Genomic DNA, 7,932 nt, shown 5'->3' with positions numbered 1-7,932 from the left:
ATTTGGATAAATACCCAGGAGCCCAGTTGCTGGTTTATATGGTAAGAGTATGTTTAGTTTTGTAAGAAAATGTCAAACTGTCTTCCAAAGTGGCTGTACCATTCTGCATTCCCATCAGCAATGAGTGAGAGTTGCTTCAAATCTTTGCCAGCATTTCGTGTGTCAGTGCTTCAGTTTTGGCCATTCTAATAGGTGTGTTGTGGGATTTCATTGTTGTCTTAATTTGCAATTCCCTGATGACCTATGATGTGGAGCATCTTTTCATATGTTTATTTGCCATCTGTATATTTTCTTTGGTGAGGTCTCTGTCCAGGTCTTTTTCCATTTTTTAAATCAGGTTGTTTTCTTATTGTTGAGTTTTAAGACTTCTTTGCATATTTTGGATAACAGTTCTTTATCAGATGTGTCTTTTGCAAATATTCTCTCCCAGTTTGTGGCTTGTCTTTCTCATTCCCTTGACTTTGTCTTTCATACAGGAGACATTTTAAATTCTAATGAAGTCTACCTTAACAATTATTTCTTTCATGGATCATGCCTTTGATATATATCTAAAAATTATTATCACACCCAAGATCATGTAGGCTTTTCTCCTGCATTATCTTTTGGGAGTTTTATGGTTTTAGGTTTAACATTTAGGTCTGTTTTCCATTTTGAGTTAATTTTTGTGAAGAGTTTAAGGTCTGTGTCAAGATTTACTTTTTTTTCGTATGGATGCCCAGTTGTTTCAACATAACATAATAGAAGAAATTATCTTTGCTCCATTGTATTGCATTGCTCCTTTGCCAAAAACCAGTTGACTGTATTTATGCAGGTCTACTTCTGGGCTCTTTATTTTGTTTCCTTGATCTGTTTCTTTATTCTTTCAGCAATACCACACTGTCTTGATTATTGTAGCTTTATAATAAGTCTTAAAATCCGGTATTGCCAGTCCTCCAACTTTATTCTTCTCCTTCAATATTGAGTTGGCTATTTTACATCTTTTCTCCATATAAACTCTAAAACCATTTTGTCAATATTCACAAAATAATTTTTTGAGCTATTTGTTGAATCTATAGATCAAGTTAGGAAGAATGCATATCTTGACAATGTCGTGTCTGTCTATCAATGAATATGGAATATCTCTTCATTTATTTAGTACTTTTTTTTTTTAAAGATTTTATTTATCTATTTGACAGAGAGAGAGATAGCGAGAGCAGGAACACAAGCAGGGGGAGTGTGAGAGGGAGAAGCAGGCTTCCCGTGGAGCAGGGAGACCGATGTGGGGCTCAATCCCAGGACCCTGGGATCATGAACTGAGCCGAAGGCAGATGCTTAACGACTGAGCCACCCAGGCACCCTATTCAGTACTTCTTTGATTTTGTTCATCAGAACTCTGTAGTTTTTTTCACATAGATCTTAAACATGTTTTATTAGATTAATACCTAGGTATTTCATTTTAGGAGGTGTTAATGTAAATAGTAATGTGTTCCTTTGCACTATGAACTTATCCAATGTTTTTCACTTATTTTCTTTTCTTTCTTCCTCCCTGTGCCAGCAGCATGAGAAGATTTTTCTCCAGGACTCACTGTGAGACCTGGTAGAACTCCTGGAGGTAAAACTCATAAAAGTGTAGGGGACCCTCCCCATCCATGACTGGGTCTCCCTGGAGTTTTTAACTCTCACAGTTGTCCACATTGAGCCTCCAGCAATTCATCAACTACAGTTAGGTTTTCCTACCTTAGCAATGGTTCCCACAGAGGTTCTGGTTGGATGTTTCTGTTCTGGTTAGTCATGATTATCTGTATCTGCCTGTCTCTCCAATTTTAGGCACAGCAGTTGACCCTCTGACCTCAACTCTTTGACAGATATAAGAAGAGCTTTTGATTTTTTTTCTAGTTTGTTTAGCTTTTTGCTTGCTGTATGATGGAATGGCAACTTCTATGTTCCTTATATGCTGGACTAGAAACTGGATGTTTATTTTTTTTTAAAGAAAAATGCTTGATAAACTATGAGGCACTAATTAATAGAATTCTATTCAATGAGACAAAATAAATGTTAAAACATACAGATAAATGTCAATTTGGACTTCAGTTTATTGGTCAGTGTTCTCCAGAGAAACAGAACCAACAGGATGTGTGTGTGTGTGTATAATATATGTATGTATATATATTATGTGGAATTGGCTCATGCAACTATAAAGGTTGACAAGCCCCAAGATCTGCAGTCAACAAGCTGGAGACCCAGGAGAGCTGATGGTGTAGCTCCAGCCCCAGTCCAAAGACCTGAGAACCAGGAGGGCTGACCATATAATTCTCATCTGAAGGCCAGCAGGCTCTTCACTCAGAAAGAGCTGATGTTTCAGTTCAAGTCTGAAGGCAGGAAGAAGCAGATGTCCTAGTTCAAAAGCAATCAGGCAGGAGGAATTCTCTTATTCAGGGGAAGGTCAGCCCTTTTGTTCTATTCAAGTCAACTGACTGAATGAGTCTCACATCAGGGAGGGCAATCCGCTTTACCAGGTTTAACAATTTAAATGTTAACTCACCCAAAACACCTTCACAGACACCCTCAGAATAAAGTTTGTCCAAATAGCCACACCCTGTGCTCCAGCCAGTTGGCACATAAAATTAATCATCACAACCACATGGGAATAGGAAGAATTGTCCTTGCTAAGAATCTAGCTTCCGAATCAGCTCTACATTGTTCCTGTTTTCATAGCATCTGCCCATCCTATACCTCTGAACGTGTAGATCATTTAAAAGCTCCAGGTGGCTTTTTAAAGTGGATTCTAGGATAGCAACAGCAGGGATCTCTCATCTCTAGAATTGGGGAGAGATTAACAACATTGGCTACTATGGAAGTGAATCATTTTTCTGCAGGAACATCTAGGTGAAATAAGATCCAAAAAGTAAGGACTACATGGAACACTAACATATTAAGGATGATAAGGAATACATGTATTCATGCACACACACACACACACATACGTGTGTGTGCTACACATAATACAAATAATTATAAGTGTAGCAAAAGAAAATTTAAAAATTAAATTCAGATTCTGTTTAGAGAGAGGGAAAAAATACATTCCCCACATAAGAAATGAGAAAATCAGAGGGCATCAGACTCCTGTGCCAATGAAGATACGCCTTCAAAGTTCTGAAGCAAAATTATTTTCAACTCACATATCCTTAATCAAATGTGAGGGCAAATAAAAACATTTTCAGACTTGCAAGGGATCAAATTTTCACCTTTCATAGGCCTTTCTTAAGAAATTACTTGATGGGGCGCCTGGGTGGCTCAGTCGGTTAAGCGTCTGCCTTCGGCTCAGGTCATGATCCCAGGGTCCTGGGATCGAGCCCCACTTCCAGGCTCTCAGCTCAGCAGGGAGCCTGCTTCTCCCTTTGCCTCTGCCTGCCCCCCATCCTGCTTGTATTCTCTCTTTCTCTCTCTTTCTAATAAATAAATAAAATCTTGGGGTGCCTGGGTGGCTCAGTCATTAAACATCTGCCTTCAGCTCAGGTCATGATCCTGGGGTCCTGGGATCAAGCCCCGCGTTGGGCTCCCTGCTCAGCAGGAGGCCTGCTTCTCCTTCTCCTACTCCCCCTGCTTGTCGCTGCCTCTCTCTCTCTGTCAAATAAATAAAATCTTTAAAAAACTAAAATAAATAAAATGAAATCTTAAAAAAAATTACTTTAGGATAAGGGCACCTGGGTGGCTCAGTCAGTTGAGCATCCAACTCTTGATTTTGGCTCAGGTCATGATCTCAGTGTTGTGAGATAGAGCTCTGCGTCAGGCTCCATGCTCAGCAGAGAGTCTGCTTGGGATTCTGCCTCTCCCTCTCCCTCTGCCCCTCCCCCACCTCTCTCCCTCAAATAGATAAATAAATCTCTTTTTAAAAAAGAATTTACTTGAAGATACAACTTAAGAGAGCAAAGGCATGTCTTCAATTTCCCCAGAGGCAAAATGCAGGCCAAAGACAGTACTTTGGTCTTGAAATTGCTCACCACACAGCACAATGCTCTAAGGGCTACCAGGGGATAGATCCCAACTCCTGCTCCTACCTCAGTAAGAGAAGCTTCACTTGGAACTGCTTCTTATAGTGTGTTTTTATCGAAGGCTTTATTTGAAGAAAGAGTTCTGCAGCTTTGAATCATTTGGGAGCTCCTAGATTGGATAACCTCAGAAGTCCCCCAGGCTCCAACACTCCACAGATCTGTGAACACAGGCAAGTGTGATCAAATAACACCATTTGTTGAAATGTACAGTGCCAGAGCTCCCTTTCTGCAAACTAAATCATAGCATCCATCAAAAATGAAAAGCCTGTCAGAGGTGGGCCATAATTTCTCTCACCCTGCTTAAATCTTCCTCTTTACAGCCTACTTTTCAAAGCAGAAGTCCTGAGGAAAACAATTTGATGCTGTGGAAAAAACAGTAAACTAGAAACCAGGAAATCTGGCTTCTAAACCTAATTGCCTTATTTTAGCAAGATGGTTAACCTCTGTGGGCCTTCATTCCTTTCCTTGAATAGAGAGTTGAAGAACAGGTTTTTAGCTCCAAAAAATGCAAAACAGCCCTTCAGAGCAAGAGAAACTGCTGTGATTCTAAGTCCAATGTTGAACATATACATAACTTTTTAGGGGTGTCTGGGTGGCTCAATCAGTTAAGGGTCTGCCTTCCACTCAGGTCATGATCTACAGGTCTTGGGATTGAGCCCCACATCGTCGAGCTTCCTGCTCATCAGGGAATCTGTTTCTCTCTCTCTCTCTCCCTCTGCCCCTCCCCACCGCTGATTCTCTCTCTCTCTCTCTCAAATAAATAAATAAAATCTTTTAACAAAACTTTTTAAATAGCAATATTTATTTCACTACACTGAAGAAAAGGAAAAAGAATGCTCCAGGCTCTCTAAAAATTTGTTGGCTTGCCTGCAGGTTCATGGACAAGATAGTCATGAAATAATTGAAGTCAGTAGAACATTTAAAATGAAGTAGTTCAAACTATGAGTCCTTTTTTGTTTTGTTTTGGTTTTTTATCACTTCATTGGTCAAATCACATTTTTTTTTTATGATTACGTTCAATTAGCTAACATATAGTACATCATTAGTTTTTTGATGTAGTGTTCAACGATTGCCCATGGGTCAATCCTGATTTGTAGACCTTTCTTAAAGAACTTGGAAAATTCTTTATGATGGAATGTCATCCATTTTATAATGTAAAAGTCATACAGGAATTTTGCATAGGTCATGAGACCGTTTTGTAATCAAAAAGCTGGAATGATTGTCTAAGGAGTTACCAGGCCCGGCTTCAGTGTCTGAGACTTGGACAGATCTGAACTCACATGGTCAGTATTCCAAAGGGACAAAAAACTCCAAGCTGGATCTTGGTAGGCTGTTCCAAGGTTAATAATGGCCCCATTTCATGAATTCCTTCCTATTGCTCAACCATGTGATCAACAATTTTAATCCAATTCTTCCTGTTTTAATGTCCAAAAATATTTAAGGTCCCTGCCCTCTGCATTACAACTTCTCTATCTCTGAGGAATGATATTAAGACTCCAAGTTAAGCAATCTCAGACCCTTCAAGCTATTTTGCTGTTTTTCCCTCATCCCCAACAATTTTCTAGTTCATAACGGACAAAAGAATCGAAGAGACAAACGTGTTAGATTAACTAAAAAAAGGAAGAGAAAAAGAAACAGGAGTCCAGAAAGGACAAAGATACAGTTAACATGCAGCCCTGAAAACATAGTAAACACAGCTAAGCTAATGTAACTTCCACCTGTGGTTCCCAGACTCTTGAGTTTCACAAAGTACAGTTTCAAAAATAAACTGATTAATTAGTGGGAGACTTTGTTAGCTTTTCACTTTGCCAAGTAATGACAAGTATTTAAGTAATAAAATTTTAAAACAACGAAAATCCTGGTATAAACTACCATGACAAAGTCATACAAAGAAAGCATGTTGGACACCAAAATGTTAAGAAGAATACATTCTCAAAATAGTGACAGTTCTTTAAATGGAATTAAAAGTGTACTACATCAATCGTGTTTTTCTCTTCTCACTACAGACAAGTGAAACTTTGTCAAAGAAAAACACTCTTCCTTGTAGCCCTGGCATTTGAAAACCACTAGATGACTCCATTCTGAGCATGAAATTGAACGGAAGAGCCCAAGATGCTGCAAGCACAAGGTGGTTTCATGGGGCTACATAGGAAGCCCCCTGGCATGTGTAACAGCAGAGCCTTCTTAGTTTGAGCCCTATCAGAAAGTGACTGTATTTTCTAAAAGAAACAAACTACTAACCTTCATCTTGCTTTGAGTAGATACAACCCATTTTCATATATTAATCTTGTATCTTGCAACCCTGATGAACTTGTGTATTAAAGCGAATAGTATTTTGTGGATTCTTTAAGTTTTTCTGTATATATTATCATGCCATATACAAATGAGAGGGTTTTATTTCTTCCTTCCCAATCTGGGTGCTTTTATTTCTTTTTCTTGCTTAATTTCCCTGACTAAAACCTCTAGTACAATGTTGACTAGAAGTGGCAAGAAAAGACATCCTTGTCTTGTACCTGTTCTGAAAAGAAAAGTCTTTCACTATTAAGTATCTTTCACTATTAAGTATCATGTTAGCTAGGATTTTTCATAGATGACCTTGAAGAAGTTCCTTTTTAATACTACTTTTTTGAGTGTTTTTATCCTGAAAGAATGTTAGATTTTTGTCAAATGCCTTTTCTGCATCTACTGAGACCATCTTTTATTCCATTAATATGGTGCATTGCATTGATAGATTTTTGTATGTTGAACCAACTTTGCATTCTTGGGACAAATCCCATTTAGTTCTGGTGTATAATCTTTCTTATATGCTGGTGGATTCTGTTTGCCAGGATTTTGTTGAGGATTTTTGCATCTATATTTTAGGAGATATTGGTCTGTAGTCTTCTTTTGTTGTGATATCTTTGTCTGGTTTTGGTATTAGGGTAATACTGGCCTCATAAAATGAGTTAGGAAGTGTTCTTTGGGAAGATACTAAAGTAAGAAACAATGGACAGAGGTAACAGATCTCAAGATAAGATAGAAAAATAGAGAAGTTGTGCCTTATTAAACAAATAACTAACATCAGGAATTTTGTAGACTGTACAATAAACAGATGTGTTTTCAGAGAATAAGAATTGTATATAATAGGTAGATATGAGATGCAAGCTTAACACAAGGAAATAACTGTTGTAGCACAGAGAAATCAGCAGCAGCATCTGATGGCTAATTCCTAATGGAGAAAAGATGAAGTTCAATATTAAAACCCTACTGTAGATTATTCATTATTTGTCAAACATAATTATGCTCAAGTTAGCTGTATAGGAAAAAAATGTAGAAAGTTTTCATTCCATAGTCACAGTTCAGTTGTTTTCAGTTTTTGCCCCCCAACTACTACCCTACCACCATCACCATACACCCATATCTTCTCTGTTTTTCTTTTTTAGTAATAGAAAGATTTATCTGGGGACATAACTACAGCTAAAGCCTACATTTCTCAGCCACCCTTGCACATAGGCATGGAATATGACTAGATTCTGACCAATAGGAAGTGAGAAAAGGTGATGCGCAACTTATAGGTCATACCCTTAAGAAGATAGCAATATACTTTTCTCTCTTCCCTATTCCTACTTGTTGGAATGTGGAAGTCATGGTGAAAGTTACAGCAGACCGCAAGATGGAAGCCATGTGTCCAGCATGGCAGAAAAAGAGGGACCCCAGGTCCCCAACATCATTGAATCTTTTCACTCAGACCGTTAAGTAGGAGAGAAATGTTTCTATCTTGTTCCATTGTTCCATTGCTATCTTGGCCTTTGTTATAGCAGCCAAATTAGTATCCTAACTTAATACAGTCTTCGCCTAAAATTCCAAGTTAAAAAAAAAAACAACTTTGAGAATTGTTGGAGGCTAATATTTTTATCTAACA

Source organism: Neomonachus schauinslandi, chromosome 3 (genome assembly GCF_002201575.2).
Source record: "Neomonachus schauinslandi chromosome 3, ASM220157v2, whole genome shotgun sequence".
Classification (NCBI taxonomy): domain Eukaryota; kingdom Metazoa; phylum Chordata; class Mammalia; order Carnivora; family Phocidae; genus Neomonachus; species Neomonachus schauinslandi.
This window is presented reverse-complemented; position numbering follows the sequence as displayed.